This window comes from Sinocyclocheilus grahami, unplaced genomic scaffold (genome assembly GCF_001515645.1).
Source record: "Sinocyclocheilus grahami isolate Dianchi unplaced genomic scaffold, SAMN03320097.WGS_v1.1 scaffold367.1, whole genome shotgun sequence".
NCBI lineage: Eukaryota > Metazoa > Chordata > Actinopteri > Cypriniformes > Cyprinidae > Sinocyclocheilus > Sinocyclocheilus grahami.
The window spans coordinates 1,364,021-1,386,798 of NW_015505546.1; the positions used below are offsets into that span (position 1 = coordinate 1,364,021).

General features: G+C 38.1%; 1 long non-coding RNA gene across 1 annotated transcript; it reads right to left on the reverse strand.

The window, feature by feature from the left end:
* Positions 1-1,776: 1,776 nt before the first annotated feature.
* LOC107549295 (uncharacterized) lies at positions 1,777-12,755 on the reverse strand. Its single transcript, XR_001604546.1, has 3 exons — positions 12,535-12,755; positions 1,943-2,157; positions 1,777-1,855 (listed from the first exon to the last, which is right to left on the reverse strand). It is a non-coding gene; the product is annotated as an uncharacterized lncRNA (long non-coding RNA).
* Between the last annotated feature and the right edge of the window lie 10,023 nt (positions 12,756-22,778).

Below are 22,778 nucleotides of genomic sequence, written 5' to 3' on the forward strand. Positions count from 1 at the left end.
AGTTCAATTAAAAATCTTACTAGTAACATTTAGAATAAGTATTAGTATCTAATAAATGTGTACTTGTATCTGTTGAATAAGTACTAAGTTATAGTATGTAATAAATAAGTTGTATCTAATCAAAAGTGCTAGTATCTGTTTAATAGGTACTAGTAGCATGCAAATAGATACTAATATGTTGTAAGGATTAAATGTTAAAATGGCTTGCCATAATAAGAATATTCATATTCATGACTGTTTGTTGGGCATTGGGTAGGTCAGTCACAATAGGGACACCTTCTGGGAAGTTCCAAGTTCATTGAAGTTGCTTGGATGAAGTGCGATATGTTCAATAATGAAGGTGTGACTGATTAATTGAAAGAGTATATCTTTGTTTGGAACAACTGAATTTGATAATGTATTTATTTGATCATTTCACTTGATTTGTTTTATATATAATCGTACTGTTTTTAAGAACACATTCATTCAGGTTTTCTGGGAGCAAGTACAGTTGAGCATCAAATTGCTTTCTCTTTCTGAAGTTTTTTGTTGTGAAGTTTGAGTGACCCTTTGAGGGGAAATATTAAGGTCAAAGTACAAAACTTCCAATGCAGGATTCATATAGGAAAGTTGTGCTTGAATGATGCTTGCACTCCTGAGCCATATTTCAACCCATTGGAATTTCAAATAATTTTTCATTTCCTTTTTTCCTTTTTTACAGAGCACAGTATGTTATCTTGTCTGACAACTGAAATGAATGAGATGTCAATGGCTCACTGTTTGTTAATGATTGTTGCAATTACAGCATCACAGTAAAGTTTTACATTTCGACATTTTGCTTTGTCATTTTTGAAACATTTACATATAAAATAATACACTCATATAGATCAGTTTTACAACGGTTGTTCACCATTTTGCCAGTAGCCTATTTGAAAGCCATACACTTCCTAATAAGAAGTAATATGTAGCAAGTGTTGTGATTATAATTTGAAAGTCAGTTGGAGGTTATCCTAACTTTATTTACAATTTTAAAGAAAGATTATTTTCAAGAATTCTTAAGAAAATCAAGAAAAACAAACACCTTGGCAACTGCTTTGTAATTAGCAGTCACTAGAACACCTCAGAAATATGTTAACATGCACTCAAAACACCTCAGCAACATGCTAACCACTCAAAAACACATTAGCAACATGTTAGCAGTAGCAGTCACTTAAGGTGCATCCAAAATCGTTTACTGAGTAACTAGATTTGATGAGGTATTAACTTACTGTGTTAAAAGTGTGTTCTGTATAGTATGAATGAAATATGAATGCATTACATTCACCATGTTGCTATTGTCATGTGACCAACGGTGCCATCATTTCATAGGCATTCCACGGCTCCTCTCCTGAGGCCTCATGGAATAGTAAAGTGTCCAATGGAGGTGCATTTCAGAATCTTGTTGGAAATGGTAGATCTGTAGTTTTCACCTACTGCTTTATGAATACTGTGAATCTGGACATAATACTTGTCTCATATATATATATATATATATATATATATATATATATATTTTATTTATTTTTTTGTTACTATATACTGTAGTAGGGAAGAAGACATTCAGAACCAATGTTAGAACACCTTAGCAGCTTCTTCGCAATGTCCTGTCACCCACCAAAACACCTAAGCAATCATATGTCAACTACCCACAATCCCTTGCAATGTGATGGGTGTGTTTTGTGCATAAGAGATGGGCAAAAAGTTCAAGTTCAATTTCTGGTTCAAAGTCTTTTTATTGTCACAGCAGGCAGTCGCAGGGCTTGTCGGGACATGGTAAAAAGTGTGTTACTGTTTGAAAACCCCCTTCCTTCCTCCACTTCCTTGTATAAATGCAGGCCTGTGGAATGAAAGTGCAATATTTGCGGTCTGCTGTCTGATCTGGTCAAAGGAAAATAGAAATAAGAGACAACCTGTCTCAACCCACCTGCGGGTATCTAGTTGATTTTCATGGAAACTATGACTGCAGAAAAAGTCTCCAGGCGGAGGTTGGGTGTGGTTTTCTGGGAGCGTGTGAGTCAGCGATCCACTTTCAAGCAATACAGCCGTAGGTTAGAAGACAAATGCTATTTTAGTTCAACATCTCTCCCATGATCCCTTGGTGTCAGGATGTTATGTTGCACAGTCATGTTAATGCAGTCTCTGGGGATACCAATGCAGAAACACATGAAGATTATAATTTTTTAGCCTTGAGTCATCTGATATATGTTTACTTGGTAACTGTTTGTTTATTTGTCTTCATGGTGATCATTCAGTTCATTGTGCCATTTGTCGGCCCATCACACTGATGGACAAGTCTAGGAAGGACAACAGTAGTTGCAACTACGCCAAGGCCTTCAGGCTACATATCTGCGAGTGGGCGCATACACTGGACCTTTGTGTTCGGATACATGCGGGGGAAGACGGAAACACTCTGAAAACGCAAGGCCTAATTAGGTCACATATTTGCTGGACTCTACACAAAATAATTCCTTCCTCCTACAGTAGTGTAGTGTGCTTTCTGGGACAACAAAACGTGAACATAAGATTTGATGCCTGAGGACAAATTGTCTATCAAATGATGAAACCTCAATAGATCCTTAAAGGTGGACGTGACCCATGCATGACTGACAGAAGAGCGGGTGTGGGTGTTCTGACAGTACTTCTGTAAGTCAAAACCCTCGGAGGGATGTTGGGTCTCTTGGGTTCTTACCGTCACACCTTTCTTTGTTAGCGGTTTCTGGACGCTCTTGGCGTGGCTCAAGTCCCGAGGCCTGCAAAGAGTCTTTGTTCCACTGTAATGTCTCCAGTGCAGTCATACATTTGGAGATTTGCTCTTTAGGAATGTGTCTTTAAACAAGGTGGTCTGTGTTGTCTTCTTCATGTTGCTAGGCATGTACATATTAGGTACACAGTGTCCCATTCAAAGATTGAGGTGAGGGACTTTCTCGAGACAGTCGGTAAGACAATATTTAGTGTTGCTTACATTTACATTATCAAAGAACATCATCACTGGCTTCAGTCTAGCGCGAGTTTATTCACTCCAATTATAATCAGTGAAGCGGTCTACACTGTATGATGAATAAATCTCTTATACTTGCATCGTATGTACATCTGCACTTTGTTGTTTATGATGAGAGAATTTGCAAGAGAGCAGAATTCAGTCAGCGATCGTGCGCACTCAACAACAAAACTCTGCTGTTTCAGCGATGATGACTAATTTGAACGCGTCATTTGATTGGCCACTGCATTTATAGTCAACGGAATCGTGTATAATTGGTTATAATGCACGACACTGTAAAAACACGGAAAAAGAAATATGATGGAACAAGAAATATGATGGAAGCCCTAATATTAATTAGATCGCCTGCTAATAATAATAATAGTCACAGGCGATATCTCTATCGTCGATACTATTGCCTATCGGCACAACTAGTGTTGCTATGCTTATGTAAAATGAAAAGGTAGTGTAGCACAGTGTCTGGTACAAGTTCTGCAAGTTGTGAGCCTTAAGCTATCATATTTGGGTCCTTGAACAGTATGTCCAACCTACATCATTTCATAAATGACTTGTCACTAGGTTTTATGAACAACTAGTCAGTCTTAAGGAACGCACAATGTCAAGGCCTTGGCTAGTCCAATTAGTGTGCACATACACTAGTTACAATTGACAAGTTGGTCTGTTGGTCTGGTCTGTTAGTCCAGCTCTGTGGTTCAGTGGGTGGAACTGTTGCTTCACATCAAGAAGGTCTCCAGTTTGAGCCCTGGCTGAATCAGGAGGCCTCTCTGTGTGGAGTTTGCATGTTCTTCCCAAGTTTCTGTGAGTTTCTTCTGGGTGCTCTGATTTCCCCTCAATCAAAAACATGCAGGATAGGTGACTTGGAAACTAAATTGTCTGTAGGTGGGTGTGTGTCATGTGATGGACTAGCCATCTGTCCAGGGTGTTTTCCTGCCTACGGCTTGAGATGCTGGTAATGGCTCCAGGATGGATGTTAGTCCCACTTTGCAAAAAATGGCTGGTATGATTTCAGTCAGACATTAATCAACAAGTTATACTCTTCTAGTTCCAATTAAACTTTTAAAGGGCATGTAAAAGTACAAAAGTTACTGTTAGCATGCTAACAAGCTAAAACCCTGTCTTAGAAGTTGTTTCTGGAAAATCACAGACACTTAAAAATATTAAAGCTATTGAAGGGAAAATGTAGAACTCTCTTAGTCAGCCTCACTGATGGACCAGTTGAATGTTGGACAGCTGATCACTACACTGAACTTCTGGTCGCTCTGGATAAAAACATCCGCTACATTGTTGGAGTGCTGACCTAGCAGTTAGTGCGCATGTTCTGACATGTTGAGCCATGGTGCTTGCTTATGCAAGTGATGTGAGTTTGAACCTGATTCTGTCATTTCCAGAATCCATTCCCCACTTTTCTCTCCGGTGTTGAGAAAGTCTGTTGTCTTTTGTTCAATAGTGTCAAACTTTCAACCACTTATTATTTATGATGTACCACAACCAATGCTGATAAGGTGAGAGGTGAGAAGGCAGAACACTAATGCTAGACTTAGGTGTCTTGTGAGGACAAGGCATTGACTACTTTGGGTTGTTCTTGCGGATGTTTGCCCAGTAATTACCACTCCTCAGCTTCCCCTGAGACATCTCAGATTACAGAGCACAGGGAGGCGTCAGAGTCATGCCTTGACATGTTCACTAGGTCAGAACAGGGATCGTTTGCATACAAGGATGAATCACAATTTCAGACACATTCATTATATTTTCAGACACATTCATTATATTTTTGTCTACAGAAGCAATAAAAAATCGGTTTGTTTTGAATAGGGCTGTATTTAACCACAGGGTACAATGAGTGAGATTGTAGTTTCTGTGCAATATAGGCACAAAAAACATTATTATTACTCATATTTAGTGTTAGGGTTTGTTCAAATCCTTAGCCTTTAATATTCAGTTTTGCTGCAGAACTTGTCCTGCACCGTTTGTGCTACGTCACACAGATATTGTATTTATGCTTTTCCTTTTGAGGAACATTTAATCAATATTAAATCAACACTAAATACTGAATCGAAGTTGAAACGATGCTCAATCAACAGTTAAACAATGCTGATTCAGTGAATCAATGCAAATCAACATTAAACCCACACAGACTTTAAATGCTGAATCAACACTGAAATAGACATTAAATCAATAATTAACCCTAGAGCATTCAATTTGCATGTTAAAAAGCAGAAGAGATATACTTTTGTGCATGTTGAAGTGACATGTTAGGCCTGGAATCCAACAGGGCTGACTGACATAGCATCAATCTTTGAAATGCCACTTGGCCAATCAAATTTAAGGAACACTGTTTTATAATAAAGAATTACAGTGCATGTTCATAATTTACATTAGATTATCCAGTCTAAATATTTTGGATGAGTTCAACCTAAACTTTGATTTTACAACAACTGTTGATAGTTTTTATTTGAGTAGTGCCATAAATAATGCCTGCCACATAGTTTTTGTAACTTATAAAACATGATATTTTTCTAACACTTTAGCATAGGGACCCATTCTCACCATTAAGTGAGTTGCTTATTAGTATGCCTTTTATTAACATATTGGCTGTTTATTAGTGCTTATAAAGCACATATTCTACCCAATACCTAAACTTAACAACTACCTTACTAACTATTAATAACCAGCAAATTAGGAGTTTTTGAGGCAAAAGTCATAGTTCTGTCAGGACCACTATCGTCAGAATGATAGATACTTAGCATAAAGTTTGGTTTGGCGGTATGGTTCTGTTCTGGGCAAAAAACCTCCCTGCCCATCCATGCAGCCGGTCATGAATGAGCAGGGAGAGCAACAATAATAACCCCCCCCAACACAAACGATAGGCCCGGACCCCCCAACACAACGATAGGCCAGAACACGTGACCTGCCAGAACTAACGCTAAAGCTTAATTTTATGGTTTGTTAATAGCGAGAATTGGACCTTAACAAAGTGTGAACAAAATGTTCTACAAATGAATTTATGGAAAAAACTGATGAAGATTAGTAGGCCAACCCAGAACTGCTTTGCTGGAAAATATGTGCCAGGTCTTAACCTTGTGACTTCCTTGTGTGCATATTTTCGAGCAGCTTTGATGCCTAATTTATGGTTAAAATTACTTTTTATTATAAAAAATTACCTGTGTGACAAAGAAAATTATTCATAAGCGGTTGAGGGTTTGAACTTTTCTGTCTGAAGAATCTATTTATTGTCTTGTTTTCTAGTAGCCTACACATAACTAAAAATCCTTAAAATATCAAGACTTGTTTTCACAGCATAGGTCTAAAATTAAGTCTATTTTCTTAGTAATCACAAAGTGAATGGCCGCCTCGCTCAGCTGGGAATTGAACTGGGGACCATCTTGCTATGAGGCACTTAAAATGTTTCATTTGTAAAAATGTTTCATTCATTTAAAATGTTTTTAGATTTAACCTTGATACATTTTAACAAAACAAATGTGTTTTTTTCTCGAGTGTTCCACCAAATAAAAATTCCTCGTAATGAGTTGGAAACCACTTTGTCAGCTGCCCATATTTCAAAGCACCGCAAAACAGAACCCCATGTCTACTTCTACCATGATGCCCTGCCTGTCTGTTTCCGACAGACTGCTGTGACCGAAAAAAAAATCTAGCCTCCTTTAGCAGGGTGGGTCATGACTGGCTGGATTGAGCTTGTCAGGTCTTGTTCCAGAACAAATGACTTCAAATGCAGAGTGACCTGCAAGGAAAAATACACGATCATGCTAAGATACACAGTCACGCTAGCACACCCACAACGAAAAAGGACAGTACAATCCTTCTATGTTGTGACGAGTACTTTAAAAGGATAAAGTGTACTTTATCAGTTGTTGTGAGTCATATTTTGACAGGGTTCTGAGAAAAAAAAATCAGATTTTTTTTTTTCGAAGGATACATACAGTATATATATACACACACACACACACACACAATTACCTAAACTTCAACAAAAAATAAAATGGAAAATATAAAAATTATTCAAATGAATAAAAACGAATAATATCTTAATGATAGTAAAATAACACTGGTCTGTCATATATAAAATAAAAGCATGCAATTTGATTATCTATTTTTGCAATAGAGGCCTATTCAGGGTCGATGTCCCGTACTAAAAGAGACATCAAAGGACCTCAGAAGAAGCTGTGGAGGACTTGAAAGGGCTTCTTAGCACTTGGTCCTTGATAAGTTGACAGGATGATTTACAAATGGACGAAATTCAATACTGTCACTACTCTTGTAGGTATTCTACATAGACCAGTTCAAGGACATGTCACAGAGTCTTCAAAGAAGTGACCGTTGAAAGAGCCCTAGGGGGACATCTTAAGGTCTGCTGGCAGCTCTTGCACTCTAAATGCTCACATTCTTGAATCTACCACAAAAAGGAGTTTATCACAGTATGTATCTGCAATTATATTGCTACCTATATCAGGATTGCTTACAGTGTTGTACTGCTTACACACATTTTCAAAACTTTACACACAAATCCAAGAATTGCACACTGGAAGTAATTGGCAGAGATATGTTGAAAAATTCATGGTAAACACGAAAGCAAGTTTGAAACCAAACTTTTTTTTACTGTAAGGATTTGTGGTTGTGTATTACACAGTACGAAAGAAAAGACATACATCAACCATGTGTAGTTGTGCAGATGTGTATTTATAGGCCTGTTCTAAAGCTATGACTGCTTGGTGTTTAGTAAAGCAATGAGGGTTTGCACATAGGAGGAGTTAGAGTGAGGCACTGATGAATAAGTGTGGCATTTTGATCGGTTGTGTTTGAAAAAGGAAATCAAGATACTTCCTGTTAGATTTTTGTGTGTTATATAGAGAATTGTGTGTTGTGTTTTGCAAAAAGTGTTTTATGAAATTGAAAACTCAGTCAAAGGCCGAAAATTAGTGTATGGTTTTGCATATTTGCTGTGTGGTTCTGGTGTTTGAGTGTCAAGTTTCAGAAATTGTGTGATTTTGTGTGTAAGCAGTTGAAAAGAAAAAACTTCTGGCTGGAATCCATTCAGCATGTTCCTATAGCTCAAATAGTAGTGAATGATGCTAGCAACATTAAGGTTGTTGATTTGATTGACAGGTAGTCCATGAATATATAAAATAGATCTCTTGTAAACAATGCATGATGTTTTGGTTAGAAACGTGCTCTAAGAATTGCATATCAACAGCAAAACCACCCTAATCCCAATTGTAATGAGGTATAATGTGGAGGAACTTCTGCCCAAAGCAGCTTACAGTGCACTTATTTTAGGGACAATCCAACTGGAGTAACCCGAGTGCCTTACTCAAGGGAACAGTGCTGATAGCTCAAGGATTGCATCTTGCAGGAACCTTCAACCCTTTGTTGACAGCCCAGAACTGACCTCACTATAGTATTATGTTGTGGGACTGAGGTATGATTTCCTGGGTGTATCTAAATGCAGCATGTCAAGACAGGCCCGTGAACTCAACATGCAAGTGAAATTAAGTTATGCAACATAAGACTTGATTGTAATAACATGGTGATCTAATCAAGAAATTAAGCTTTAGCGTTAGTTCTGGCAGGTCACGTGAGTCAAGCTTGCATCAGCTGATTCTCAGCTGATCACATCTACCTATAGGAATACGACACCTATCGCGGCATTCCTATATAAGCTGTAATCAGTATTCAGCAGCTTTTAGCTTGCTTCGGAGCAAATTACCCTCCTCCATCCCCAGCTCCACCTTTCGCCACAGTCAGGACTTAGCTTTCTGATATTCCTTGCTAATCAGACTCCTTTATCTTGAATAAAGTGTTACACTTAAATATCATTGAGTACATTAATGATATCTGCATTGTTCTGTTCTGTTAACCCTGGGGGGGTTATTATTGCTGCTCTCCCTGCTCATTCATGACAGGCTGCATGGATGGGCAGGGAGGTTTTTTGCCCAGAACAGAACCATACCGCCAAACCAAACTTTATGCTAAGTATCTATCATTCTGACGATAGTGGTCCTGACAGAAATGGCATTATTGTTGGTACAGATCAGTGTAGTCATTCTGTTGGGACTGAGTCTGTGTGTGTTCTTGTGGGGCAATTAGCTAAACAACGCTGCCATGATTAGCTCCACAGTGATTAGTCACATATTTATGGCTCACCATTGACTGTGGTTCTGTGTCCAAATTCACACATTGGTATTTATTGCATTTGATGAAGAACTTGCTTTGTGGACATACTACATCTTCCATGTTGGCATTGTCATGTGATCTACAAAATCATCTGTCAATGTTCCATGGTATTTATGAATATGACAACCATGGCTTCATGTCTGGATACGCACTTCAGAATATTGGGAGATGTAGTTGGTTATCCAGGAGTTATTTTGTGTGTGTGTACTGTTTTTTTAATGCTGCCACTAGCTATGTTTCCATCACCCTGTTTTAATGCACATTTTGTATATTGAGTGTTTGGAAATGCCAAATTTCGAAATTCACAAAAAAGTTTACACACTCGAGGTGGTTTTTGTCTTGTGCGAAAAAGTGTTCATGCGAATAATGTGAGATGGCAATGCATTTGGCGAATAAATTCCTCCATGCTATCAAAAACATCATGTGACTTTGTGCAATGGGATGGCATAACCTGACAAACCAGCGGGCTGATCTCATTGCACAGCATCTGAAATGTTGCTGTGGTCATTCTGAAATGCCCGGGCAAAGACTGTCATCAAAGTATTTCTGTATAATTGCCTCCCAGAACTGATACACGACTGTGTTTCCGAACAGCAGGCATCCACCTCCGAAAGCAATGACCACATTTATTGTGTTTCGTCTGCTCGCTCTGAGGCACAAGTCATTTTTTTATATATGGAAATTATTATATTCAGTGGGTTCTCCTACTTTTCTTTGTGATATTTAGTATCAGTTTATCAGGAAGTGAAGATTTTGTTCTCTTTGACTCGTCAAATGGAAATGGTGCTTATTCACAAATGTTTTATGCGACATTCTAATAAAAAAGTTAAATTTGCAACTTTGGATGAAAACCTGGCTACTGACATGAATGGAAATTGTAACCTCTGGCTTTCTGTCCACCATCTCAGACTCTCTTTTGTTGGCGCTGGCTGCACACTGTCACATAGCATGAACGTGCTTTGAAAAACTCAAGTCCTAGGTAGTGGTACTTTCTGATCCTCTCGACTAATGGGGGAATATTTTTTTTCCTGTTTTGTGATCTAATACATGGTAAGGTTGCCGAATTTTTCGAATCCATAAGTGAGAATAAAGGAACTAATTTTCACCCTTTCATCTTGCTTCCGTCACATTTCCTCCTTCTTGTCTTCTCTCTTGCCGTCATGGACAGCTGCATTGGTACGATAAACAAGACCCTGCCGCCTCGGGCACAGCTGTGGGGGTGTAGTATGTACAAAAATGTATGTGCTGGGGGCGGGGATGGTGGACTGAACTTGTATGTGTTTGTAATACAATCTTACACTTTTTCCAAGACCTGAGACATGAGCGGATGGCAGCAGAGAGGTGTTAGAAAGGCAAGACTAACTCTGACATTGCCCAGCCTTTAGAAGTTGATCCCCAAGCCTCTCCTGGTTCCTCTCAGAGCTTCCATTGGCTCATTAACACAAATGAGGTTGAAGATTTGACTTGATCAGCTTGAGTCAACGTGCCAGCAAGTAGATGTCTACCCATCTTGCATACCACTGGTGAAATAAGTAATGTAGACTCCAGATGGTTGTGACTCATCTAGAACTGACATTGGCAATCATCAAATATATATATGAATGAAAGTGCGCCTTGATGTAATTCTTAATATATATTCAATAGAGGCCAGCTAGTAAGAGCTATGCAGGTAAACCTCAAGAGACACACTAGCGACTAATGCTAGAGACTGCCATCTTTTGCATTCCTGTTAGCGCCCACCTCCCATGCTGGCTGTCACTAGTTTGAGTGGAACAGGTTGCATTGGTGCCATGAACCAGATGGGGGTGAGTGTAATGGAGGCTAGCAGGTAAGAGCTGTGCTGGTAAAACATCACTCCCCTGGCCTCAAGAGGTGCATTAGCAACTGTCATTAGAGAGGCTACCTCCCATGCTGGCTGTCACTGGTTTGAGTGGAACCGCTTGCAATGGTGCCATGACCCAGATGGGGGTGAGTGTATTGGAGGCTGACGTGTACGAACTGTGCAGATACAATATCATTCCCCTGGCCTCAAGAGGTGCATTAGCAACTGTCATTCGAGAATGCTGTCTTTAGCATCTCTGTTTGTGCCCACCTCCCATCCTGGCTGTTACTGTTTTAAGTGGAACCAGTTGCATTGGTGCCATGACCCAGATGGGGGTGAGTGTAATGGAGGCTGACTTGTAAGAGCTCTGCAGGTAACAAATCATTCCCTTGGCCTCAAGAGGTGCACTAGCAACTGTTGCTAGAGGCTACTGTCTTTAGCATCCTTGTTAGTGCCCATCTCCCATGCTGGCTGTCACAGGTTCGAGTAGAACCTGTTGCACTGGTGCCAACACACCACATATTTTTGAAAAAAAAAAAAAAAAAAAAGCATTTCCTTCAAAATGTAGTAAAAACAAATTGAGATATCCTCCAAAATTAATCCACTAGGCCGGGGTTTCTTTGGGTTACTTTGACCCTCAATGTCCACAGTCCTGCAGGGTTTAGGTTACACACCTGTACAAGTTAATCAAGATATTCAGGATTACTAGAAAGTTACAGGCCAGGTGAACTTGATCAGGGCTGGAGCCAAATTCTGCAGGACAGTGGAGCTCAAGTTGCACTAGACATAGTCTATAGTGTTTAGGCTGTGTGTTTTGAGTTTGAGCTCTGTCAAGTTAATTCTTTATTGTCTATTTTTTTTTATCTTAAAATCACTTTTATACACCATCATTTTCGTTTCTATAACGTGTGAATATATCCTCTATCGTATTCTACAACAAAAACAATCAGAGCGCCTTGTTATCACTAGTTTTATTTTGATTTCCCGAGTCCGCTATTAGCATCGGCAGCGTGGTTGCCGCTAATCTCGTTTACATTGCTAATACTCTATTCACACACATTACCATTGTTTTACTCACTGTTGCTCGTTTTAAACAGTACACAGAATGGATTACAATTTGCAACTAGACGGGTGTACGGTTTCTTTCCTCTACAGTCAAAAATATGGGTCTTATATTAGATAGCAACTTGTCTTTTGAAAATCATATTTCCCATGTTACAAAAACAGAATTCTTCCATCTTAGAAACATTGCCAAGTTACGAAACATGATACCTGTTTCTGATGCAGAAAAGCTAGTTCATGCATTCATGACCTCTAGACAGGACTACTGTAATGCACTGCTAGGTGGTTGTCCTGCATCCTCAATAAACAAGCTACAGGTAGTCCAAAATGCAGTGGCTAGAGTCCTTACCAGGTCAAGAAAATATGATCATATTACCCCAATTTTACAGTCTCTGCACTGGCTACCTATTAAGTTCCGTATCAGTTACAAAATAGTATTACTTACCTACAAGGCCCTTAATGGTTTAGTGTAATGATGATTCAGTGACGTTGGGATCCATGTGCAGCTGAGTCCATGCAAAGGGTCGAGGCAGGTGGCAGACAGAGAATAGAACAAATCCAATAGGCAGACAAGGTCAAAGAGGCAGGCAGAGAACGATCAGGCGGGTATAAACAATCCAGGTAGGCAACAGGTAATCAAACAAGGTATAAATGCTCAGAAATGTCAGCAATAGCAAAAACAAGACTTTGCACAGAGGTTAGGGTAGGCCCTGATTAAATATTCAGGATAATGATCAGCACCTGTGCAGGTAATCAGTCTCCGGTACGGGGTGATGGGAAATGAAGTCCGCGAGAACAGTTAGTACTCCGGTGACGGTTGCCTCTGGTGGTGATCGGAGGGAGCCACAGAGGCTTGATTCGTGACATTTAAGTCCTAATTAGTCTTCTACCATGCTACAATCCATCACGCTCCCTAAGTTCACAAAACTATGGACTTTACCTAGGATAGCAAAGTCCACTAAAGGAGGTAGAGCTTTTTCGCATTTGGCTCCCAAAATCTGGAATAGCCTTCCTGATAACGTTTGAAGTTCAGACACACTCTCTCTGTTTAAATCTAGATTAAAGACACACCTCTTTGGCCAAGCATTCAAATAATGCATCTCATAATCTTGTACTGCAGTTATATCTGATCAAATGCACATTATTATTCTTTAGTTTGGGTTAAACAAATAAATTTTCCTTGCTTGGAACAGCAGCTATGCTAATTATGTCTCTATTTGTTTCTCTGTTTCTGCCACGGGATTGACATCCCGAGGTAACTAGGATTTACACAAGCTTCAGTCTGGATCTAGAACACCGGAGAAGAGATGATCCAAGCCCTCAGAGGACCTCAGATGATGCCAACCCTGAAACAACATACAGAACTACCACATTTTGATATAAGTTTGATTGCATCATATAATAATTGCTGTTAATAGTGTTCATCGTCTGTTTGATTACGTCTTTAATTGATTTTTCTGTACATTTCTGCTATATGTACATTAACTGACAGTCACCACTGATAAGCTTCTACTAAATATTGTAGAAACTTAATTTTCTGTAAAGTTGCTTTGCAACGATTTGTATCGTGAAAAGTGCTATACAAATAAACTTGAATTGAATTGAATTGTTTAAGGAAAGCAAACAGTAGATTTAGAATGCAAGTATTATTACAGGTATTTACATTTCAGTTATAAAAACAAATAAAACTCTTTCATTTTTAAGTTAAGAGTTTTGAGAGCCTGTCTGTCTCAGTCTACTCGTTTGGAGAGCAAATACGTAAGCAATTCAGTGTTCTGTCTTAAAATTTTGACTGTATCGGTCAGGTGGTGTGTACTCTCAACAAGCTTTTTAGCTTTTCCTCCATTCCTTAAGGTTCACCAGAAAAGGTCTTCGAGTTGTGCTGGTGTATGTCCTGGATTCCATTGAATCTGGGTGGAATATGAACTTTTAAAAAGCTTGATTTTTCCGGGTTTGATTTTACTATTGACCATGGGAAGGATACCATTTCTGTTTCCCATGCACACTCTTATATCAAATAACAGTCTGTTCTTGAAAACTCTCCCGTAGGAGGAATTTCATTGTCTGCAAACTACAGTGATTGTAGCAACAGAACTGCGCCAAACATCCCATTACAGTCTCTTTGGGGAGCTTCAAGTGGAAAAGAGACATCGTATAATCCCAAACTTCCATCTGAACTGTATTTAATAGCTCTTGAGGTCATATGTATTGATTTACAGGATCACTTGGCATTTCAATTTAACAACCTGCCCAGACCTTCATTCATTTTCATTCACATTCATCCCGCCAAAGAATAGAGATAAATAGACAGGCTATTGTATCTCGGATCTCCAACAATGGAGCACATCCTCTGCGGCTGGACCCCTAATGTGCAAATTCCTCCTACGCTTTCCCTGTTACAGCCCAGCCGAGCCCAAGTTTAACAGTGGCAACATAAATCATGAATTCATAAGAAAAGGCACAGGTGCATGACATTCCCGACCACAGAACAGGACAAAGTGTCGGAAGAGGAAATGAGGTAGTGGCTTGCTTGCTGATTGCGTGTGGGTGCGAGCACATGTGCATTCGTCTGCGAAATAGACAATTACAGCCCCAGGTAATAATACATCACCAAAATCTGTGCTATTTTCTGCAATATCATTGCGTTTTCTCTGGGGGAACAAGACTAGAGTCGTAAGTCATCAAAATCATGGTTATTTGAGTGCTTATGTGCCATGCAATTGATCAGGGGGTTTCCGTGACTAGGTAACACCCAAAGGACGCCCGTTTAAGGTTTGCATTACTTAATTCACGGAAACCAGGACACCGAACTGCTGAGTAATGAGAGGTCGAACATATTGAAAAAAGCTTGTGCCAGGGACTTTCCACCCAGAGTCGTAATGCATTTCTCAAAGAACTTGAGCTAGGCTGTAAAAGTGCAAATGTATGTAATTTTACCTCCGAGAGATTTTGTTTTACTTTCTCATTCTCGTTCTCTCTCTGGCTTTCTAGACAGCTGCAAAATATGATGCATTTATGCTGTAGTTTTATAACAGATGTTATTAAAAATTACCACATTTTTGGAAACAGGATAGAGTCACTGAATATATTTGGACACTTAAGCTATATGCATATGGTTTGAAATTCAATATAATATAACCAAAACTAAATTTAATCTTTTTAAAATTTTAACTAAGTTTTGTTTAAGAATGAAAATGAAATATATAAAAAAAATCTGAAAAAAAGACTCAAGCTGACCACATTTATAATGATATTTAGGATGCAGCTATATCCCAATAAAGTAAAAATGTGTGTTCTGAATATTTTTTAAATTAAATAACTTATTTTATTTATTTAAAAAATCTAAATGAAAAAGTATCCAAAATGGGTATTAAACACAATAAAATACTTAATAATAATAATAATAATCAAACATTTAAATAGATTTTAAATGGACTTGAAATGTGTGTCCTCAATATTTTTTACTAAATACATTTTATTAAATACTTCATAAAACAAATTTGTGTCCTAATTTTCCTAAATATACTAAACAAAATGCTTCATAGAAAAATAACAGTAAAAAGGTGTCCACTTTTAATTAAATAAGCTAAGTAAAATGCATAATAAATAAATAAAACAACATGTAATTTGTGTCTTGAACATTTTTTTATTAAATAATCCCAATAAAATTCTTAATAAAAAATGATACTATAAAAAATTGACCAAAATTAGTATTGTTTATGAAATACACAAAAACATTGCAATTGTACCTTGTGCCTAAATATCTTTTAATAACTAAATACCAGTGTTAATTTCATTGACAAATAATCTTCGTCAACAACATTTTTTTCACCGACGACAACGAGACGATAACGAACTAAAACTCTTTTTGAATGACAAAAACTATGACGTAAATCTATTGACATTTTCATCAATGAATAAAAACGAGACGAAAATGTTTAGGGAGGGACGATTTGGCAAGAGATTCATTCAGAACGAATCTGCTGAGTGGTTCGGAGGTTAGATGCGTACATATGAACCGGCGGGACATAAGCTAATGGTGCGTTCAAGTCATGTCGGATAGATCGTATTTACGAGTTGAACGCACATGAACGCCACCACAAAGTCGTTATTATGAGTGGGAAACTCAAAATTTTCTTTAAGGCCCGAGTTTCTGAGTTGGGGGCGTGTCAATGAGAAACATGGCGGAATCGATGAATGCAACGTCTGTAGTTGACGGTAAATGTTTGTTTAAATTGATAGTTTAGTGGGTTGTCAGTGACAAGTACTGTAGAACTGCATGTCTGACAGAGGGAGACAGAGAGATTGCCAAAGTAAAACATAAATCACAATACTTATAGGTATTAAGCAGTGATATTGTCAGGCTTTTTATTTACAAAAAATAAGCTTTTTGAATGTGGCAGGATTGTAATATAACAATTAATAACAAGTTTTTTATGCGATACAGGTTTAAGTGGCTTCATAAATTACTTTTTAAAAATATTAAAAACGCAAAGCACACCAGAGTTAACAGACCCTGTTGTATTTTCTTGTAATTTATTAAAAGAAGGTACACCGCCATCTTGTGCCGACTAAACTGACTTGAACGCACCTGACGTCGTAATTACGGCTTGTCAACTCATAAGTATGAACGTCCCAGGAGGACTTGAACGCAGCATAACATACACTTGCTGCACGTCACGTAAAACGTTAAAAATGTCAATATGTGGGAGTAAGAGAAGAGCAGACATATGGATAACTCTAATGACGCAAGAGAGAACTCAATTCGGTCTGGTTTTCTGAGCGCAGACACTGAAGCATTCACACACAGAAAGCGTGTCTCATGGCACACAAGTACTCTTTCGCATGGCATGAACGTAAAATTACACACACAATTATGTTGAATTGTCCGTTTTGACGAATATTCACGTAAACACAGTTGATTACGTCTTAAGTGAACGTAAACAGTAGGGAGAACATGTAGCAGTACATTGCATCCATTACAGCTGTGCATTGAGTTTTAAAGGGACAGCAGACTAATTGAGTTGCTATTGTCTGAGTCATTGATGTTAATCTGTCATTCACTTTAGTGAGTCTGTCAGTCTGTCACTTCCGGTGTGGGAACTCTGAAAACTTTTTTCACTCATCCCACTTTTGGTTCTCCTTATTATTGGAGTAACTTCCAACATGGAAACTACGTGTCTGCCATGTGAACTCAAGGCGCTTAATGGGCACCCGCGCCTTGACGTTGCGACGTACGAGCACTGTTAATTACTTGGCATCATCCGACGCCCGCACTATGTGCATTGTTCAACCCGCAGGATTTTCAATGTGTACCAGTCAACATCTACTAGTATTCTGTGTATCTGGTCAAAAAACAGAACTTTGAATAATCCGACTCGTCTACAGAGCGACCGTCGTTCACCGCGATCGCTTGTTTTCATAAATAGGACAAACTTCAATTACAACACAACTGGAAATAAAGGTGTACTACAAAATCAATTTGCTTTCCTCTACTGCCGCTCCATCTCGGATAAGGGTCCTTATCTAAATGAACTTACTACGGACAACAACCTCTAACCTGCTAGGTTAACAACATCTTAACCTGCTTACACTGAATGGATATCAATACTTGTCTAAACCTTGTTTACATGGTAAAGGGGGTGGTCTTGCGGTCATCTACCGGAACTCTTTATTTATCACTCAGTTGGATTTTCACATTCCTAAGTCCTTTGAGTACGTGGTTCTGAAAATTGGCTCAAGCTGTCCTCTTATAATTATCCTTATTTATAGGCCACCTAAGCAGCAAACTGAATTTTTCTCTGAACTTTGTGAACTATTAACGTTTGCTTGTGCTGCATCGTCCCAGGTCATCTTACTTGGTGACTTTAACATACATGTTGATACTGTCTGCTCTAACAGCACTCAATTGAAGACTGTCCTGGACTACTTTAATCTTATCCAGAATGTTAATTTCCCAACTCAAACTCATGGTCATACACATTACTTAGTTTGTACATCTGGTGTGAATAACATCTCCATCAGTAGTCATGCTATTCCTATCTCTGATCATAAAAGTATCACTTTTGACTTTACATTAATACATCCTACTAAATGTGTTGGTAATACCACCATTTCTTATCGCAAAATCAATGCTATCAATGTAAATACTTTTGCTGCTTCAGTTGCTTCCTCTACTATTTTTGATGTTTTCAAATTCACCTGTCCATATGTGATATCTGACCTTTTATTGTTGATGTTTTAGATGAGCATGCTCCAATTAGGACTAGGTCTGTTCCTTAGGACTAGGTCTGTTCCTTTGTCCCACACCTCTCCCTGGTATAATGCTGAGCTTCATGCAATGAAGGCAAAAGGCAGACAGCTTGAACGCCTTTTTAGAAAAACTGGCCTGACTGTCTATTTTCAAATATTTGCAGAACATATTAGCTATTATAAAACTGCTTTGAATGCAGCAAGCTCTTCCAATATTTCCTACATCATCAATAAAGCTAACAATAGGCCAAAAACACTGTTTAGCATGGTTAATAAATTAGTCCAGCCACCTAGCCATAGTCTCAGTCAACATGAATGTGATGATTTGTGTGGCTCTTTCTTGCGCCACTTTCAAATAAAACTGGATGCTCTATGTGGGTCTCTCGGCACTGAACCAACCACTTCTACTTGTGAGCAAGCTCAATATATTCAACTGTTAAATAAATTTACCTTGACAACTCCAACCTTAATTGCTGAAATAATACAGAACTCTTAATTCTTCCTCATGCCAGTTAAATCCTGCACCCACATTCCTTTTGAAACACTGTACTTCTGTCATTTCTGCTCCTGTCTCACACTTAGTAAATATGTCCTTTATCTCTGCCACTGTTCCAATTTCACTGAAAACTGCTGCTGTTACTCCTGTTCTTAAAAAACCAAACCTGGACCCAGCTGAGTTCCTATCGTCCAATCTCCAATTTACCATTTATTTCGAAAATTATGGAAAAAGTTGTTGCCAATCAGCTACAGTCTTTTCTAGCTCTCAGCGATCAGTTCGATGCATTTCAATCTGGTTTTCGCTCTCATCACAGCACTGAAACTGCTTTAGTTAAGGTTGTCAACGATTTGTTACTCTCTGGTGACTCAGGTAATCTCTCCATTCTCCTGCTGCTCGACCTCAGCTCAGCATTTGATACTGTCTGTCACATGATATTACTCTCCCGCCTTTCAGAGATAGGTGTCTCAGGTGCTGCACTATCCTGGTTCTCTTCCTATCTCACTGATAGACAATACTACATCACTATGCATAATTATAAATCTCCCACTACTTTACTCAGTCAGGGTGTTCCCCAGGGCTCTGTTCTTGGGCCATTACTATTCATTACTTACATCATGCCTCTTGGACATATTATCCATCGTCATGGTTTTCATTATCACTGTTATGCTGATGATATTCAGATATACACTGCATGCAGAAAAGATTCTATTCACCAGACCACATCACTATCTACCTGTGTTAATGAGCTAAAGGCCTGGCTAAATTATAATTCTAATTGAATTTGAACAAAACAGAAATTTGAATTACTGGCCCCCCTTCACCAACAAAAAATATAGTAAATGCTCCCAGTTTCAACCTTTGATGCTACAACAATTTTTCCATCTGCTACTGTCAGAAATGTAGGCATTACTCTTGATCCTTCACTGACTCTGGATGTTTACATTAGTAAACTATCCAAAGTTGCATTTTCCCAGCTTCGCTGTTTAGCCCAAATTCGATCCTATGTTTCTCCAAAAGATGCTGAATCATTAGTGCATGCTTTTATTACATCACGCCTGGACTACTGTAATGCTCTTTTTGCCAGATTACCTCAACTACAGTAATGCTCTTTTTGCCGGATTACCATTGCACTCTATCTCTCGTTTACAATATATTCAAAATTCAGCTGCAAGAATATTACCCCTATCTTATTTAAACTCCATTGGCTCCCTGTATCATCTTGCATTACTTACAAAAAAATTATTGCTTAAAGAAATTATTCTGCTTACTTTTAAATCACTCAATGGCCTTGCTCCTCCTTATCGCTCTGATCTACTGTCTCCTTATGTTCCACCTCGATCACTTCGATCTGCAGGGTGTGAACTTCCTACTGTACCTAGATTTCGTCTATCTTCAATGGGTGGCAGGTCATTTTCCGTAATTGCACCTAAACTATGGAACTCTATACCACTGGCACTAAGGACAATAACCTCACTCTCTGTATTTAATCACAACTCAAAACCTACTTGTTTACCCAATACTATCAGTCATAAGATGTTCTTTAGACAGTCTCCTCATCCTATACTACCAGCTGTAATTGTCTCTGAGTATTTTCGTTCTGTGTATTTTTGTTGCATTTACTATTCTTTGTTTGTTACTTATTGAAATTATCCCTTTTCTGTTATTACTTATACTATGTTATGTATCTCTGTTTCCAGTACATAATTGTACCATGGTATGCAACTGCAATCATGTCAATCCCCGGACTGGGCAAATGTCCACTGTCCACTTAATTTGATTAATTGATTGTAAAATGACTGCTTATGATTATGTGAATCGACTGTCTATTGTGTTACTGCTTTTGTACAGTGTCCTTGAGCTTGGGAAAGGCGCTATATAAATTAAACATATTATTATTAGTATTATAATCAAGCAACAAAAGAAAGACAGAAAATACCGCACTGAATAAATACAATTTTATTTAATTTTAAAGGGGTCATATGATGCGATTCCAATTTTTCCTTTCTCTTTGAAGTGATCTTGGTGCATAAAGAAGATCTGTAAAGTTGCAAAGACTATGGTCTCAAATTCAAAGAGATATTCTTTATAAAAGTTAAGAGTCAACCACACCTACCTAAAACGGCTCGTTCTAATGCCCCCACATCGTGACATCTACGTCACGATGTGGGAAGATTTGCATAACGCCGCACAAATGTTCACACAAAGAAAGAAGGCGTGCCTTTTATTCTCGCTGTAGTATTGTTGTTGCCGCCGCCATGTCGTGAAGGCGCTGTGTGCTTCGTTGTGAAAGCGAAACTACTTTGTTTGGTCTGCAAATCACAACGCACTGGATAGCTGGCCAATCAGAGCACACCTCACTTTTCAGACCGATGAGTTTGTAAAAATCGACGCGTTTCAGAAAGGCGGGGCATAGAGGAGAAACAATAATGTACAGTATGTGGAAAATAATGTGTTTTTTTAACCTTAAACTGCATAAACATATTTCATTACACCAAATACACAAAATAATGTTCTTTTTAGCAGCATCATATGACCCCTTTAACATAAAGGCATGTTGTGTGTCACCGCAGTTAAATTGGTGTCTATCATGATAAAACCTATCAAACCTATATAATGAGTTTGGAAATTTTAGAGAAATGTTAAATTAATGCACTGTAACTAAACCCATTCAATTTCAGCCGACTAAATCTACTGTAGATTTAGTCGACTAAAATCTTATGATATTTAGTCGACTAAAACTAAAACTAAAAACAATTCCGATGACTAAAATATGACTAAAACTAAATCTAAATTTGCTGTCAAAATTAACACTGCTAAATACTTTATAAAAAATATCCCAATTTCCTTGAAATTTGATCTCACAGGAAGGAACTTGTCAAGTCTTTGTCAACCGATTTTAATTATCAGGCGGCATCTGAGTGTGGCTTTAAATGTTTCAAATGCCTGAAGCCAAACATTCAGGTTATTTATGCACAGACTTGAACGCCCACAAAGAATTGGAGAACTGCAAAAAAAAAACGGACAGGGCGCATTACAACTAAAAGGACACAATACCTCTATACACACAAACATTTCACTTCTACAATAGATGACTGACTCCTTTTGCGAGCGCATTTTGAATGCCACTCTAGGAGTCACATTCTTTCACCGGGTCTCTGGTTGGCTGTTTTTAACTCATGTGGTCACAGGTAAAGAATGAGAGGTATGACTCAAGGGAGGGCAAATTCCCCCCAAAATACTTTTACCATATCTGAAAGACCAAAAAATTATCAAATATGGTAAATATTGACAGTAGCATGCAAGTGGAATGAAAAGATGTTGCCAAAACAATGGTGTATTTATTTTAATCTAGCTGAAGTATGAATTGAGTCATGCTGTGATGACAGTTGTAAAGATAACAGAATAATAATGACATAATTTTGTAAAAATAAATAAATAAAGGGGTGCACATACAAGATGGTGCACTTGTGTTAAAACTTTCTAGTGACCATCTCTGATTAATTTCAAAGGAAAAATATTGGTTTGGTCCAAACTAAAGGGAGGGAAAGTTTTCTCAAGGATCAGCGAGTCGTCATATGATTGAGCACTAAACAATGACTTCAGACTGCAGTAATGATTCATAAGGGTATGTCAATTCTAAGATCAAACAAGTGACTGGTGGGTGCAGCTTATCTTTTAGATATGGGACGACAGATACATTTCCGCTGTAAACCCAACCCTAAGTATACAACAGTCTCCGTTCCAGTTCCACCTGCATGACTGTGAAGTTTGATGTTGTTTGAGACACGGACCATTGTGTCTCCGTATAATGCCAATAGTAACAATAATTATTTGTACAATGTCATATATATATATATATATATATATATATATATATATATACTGTATATATATATATATATATATATATATATATATATATATATATATATATATAT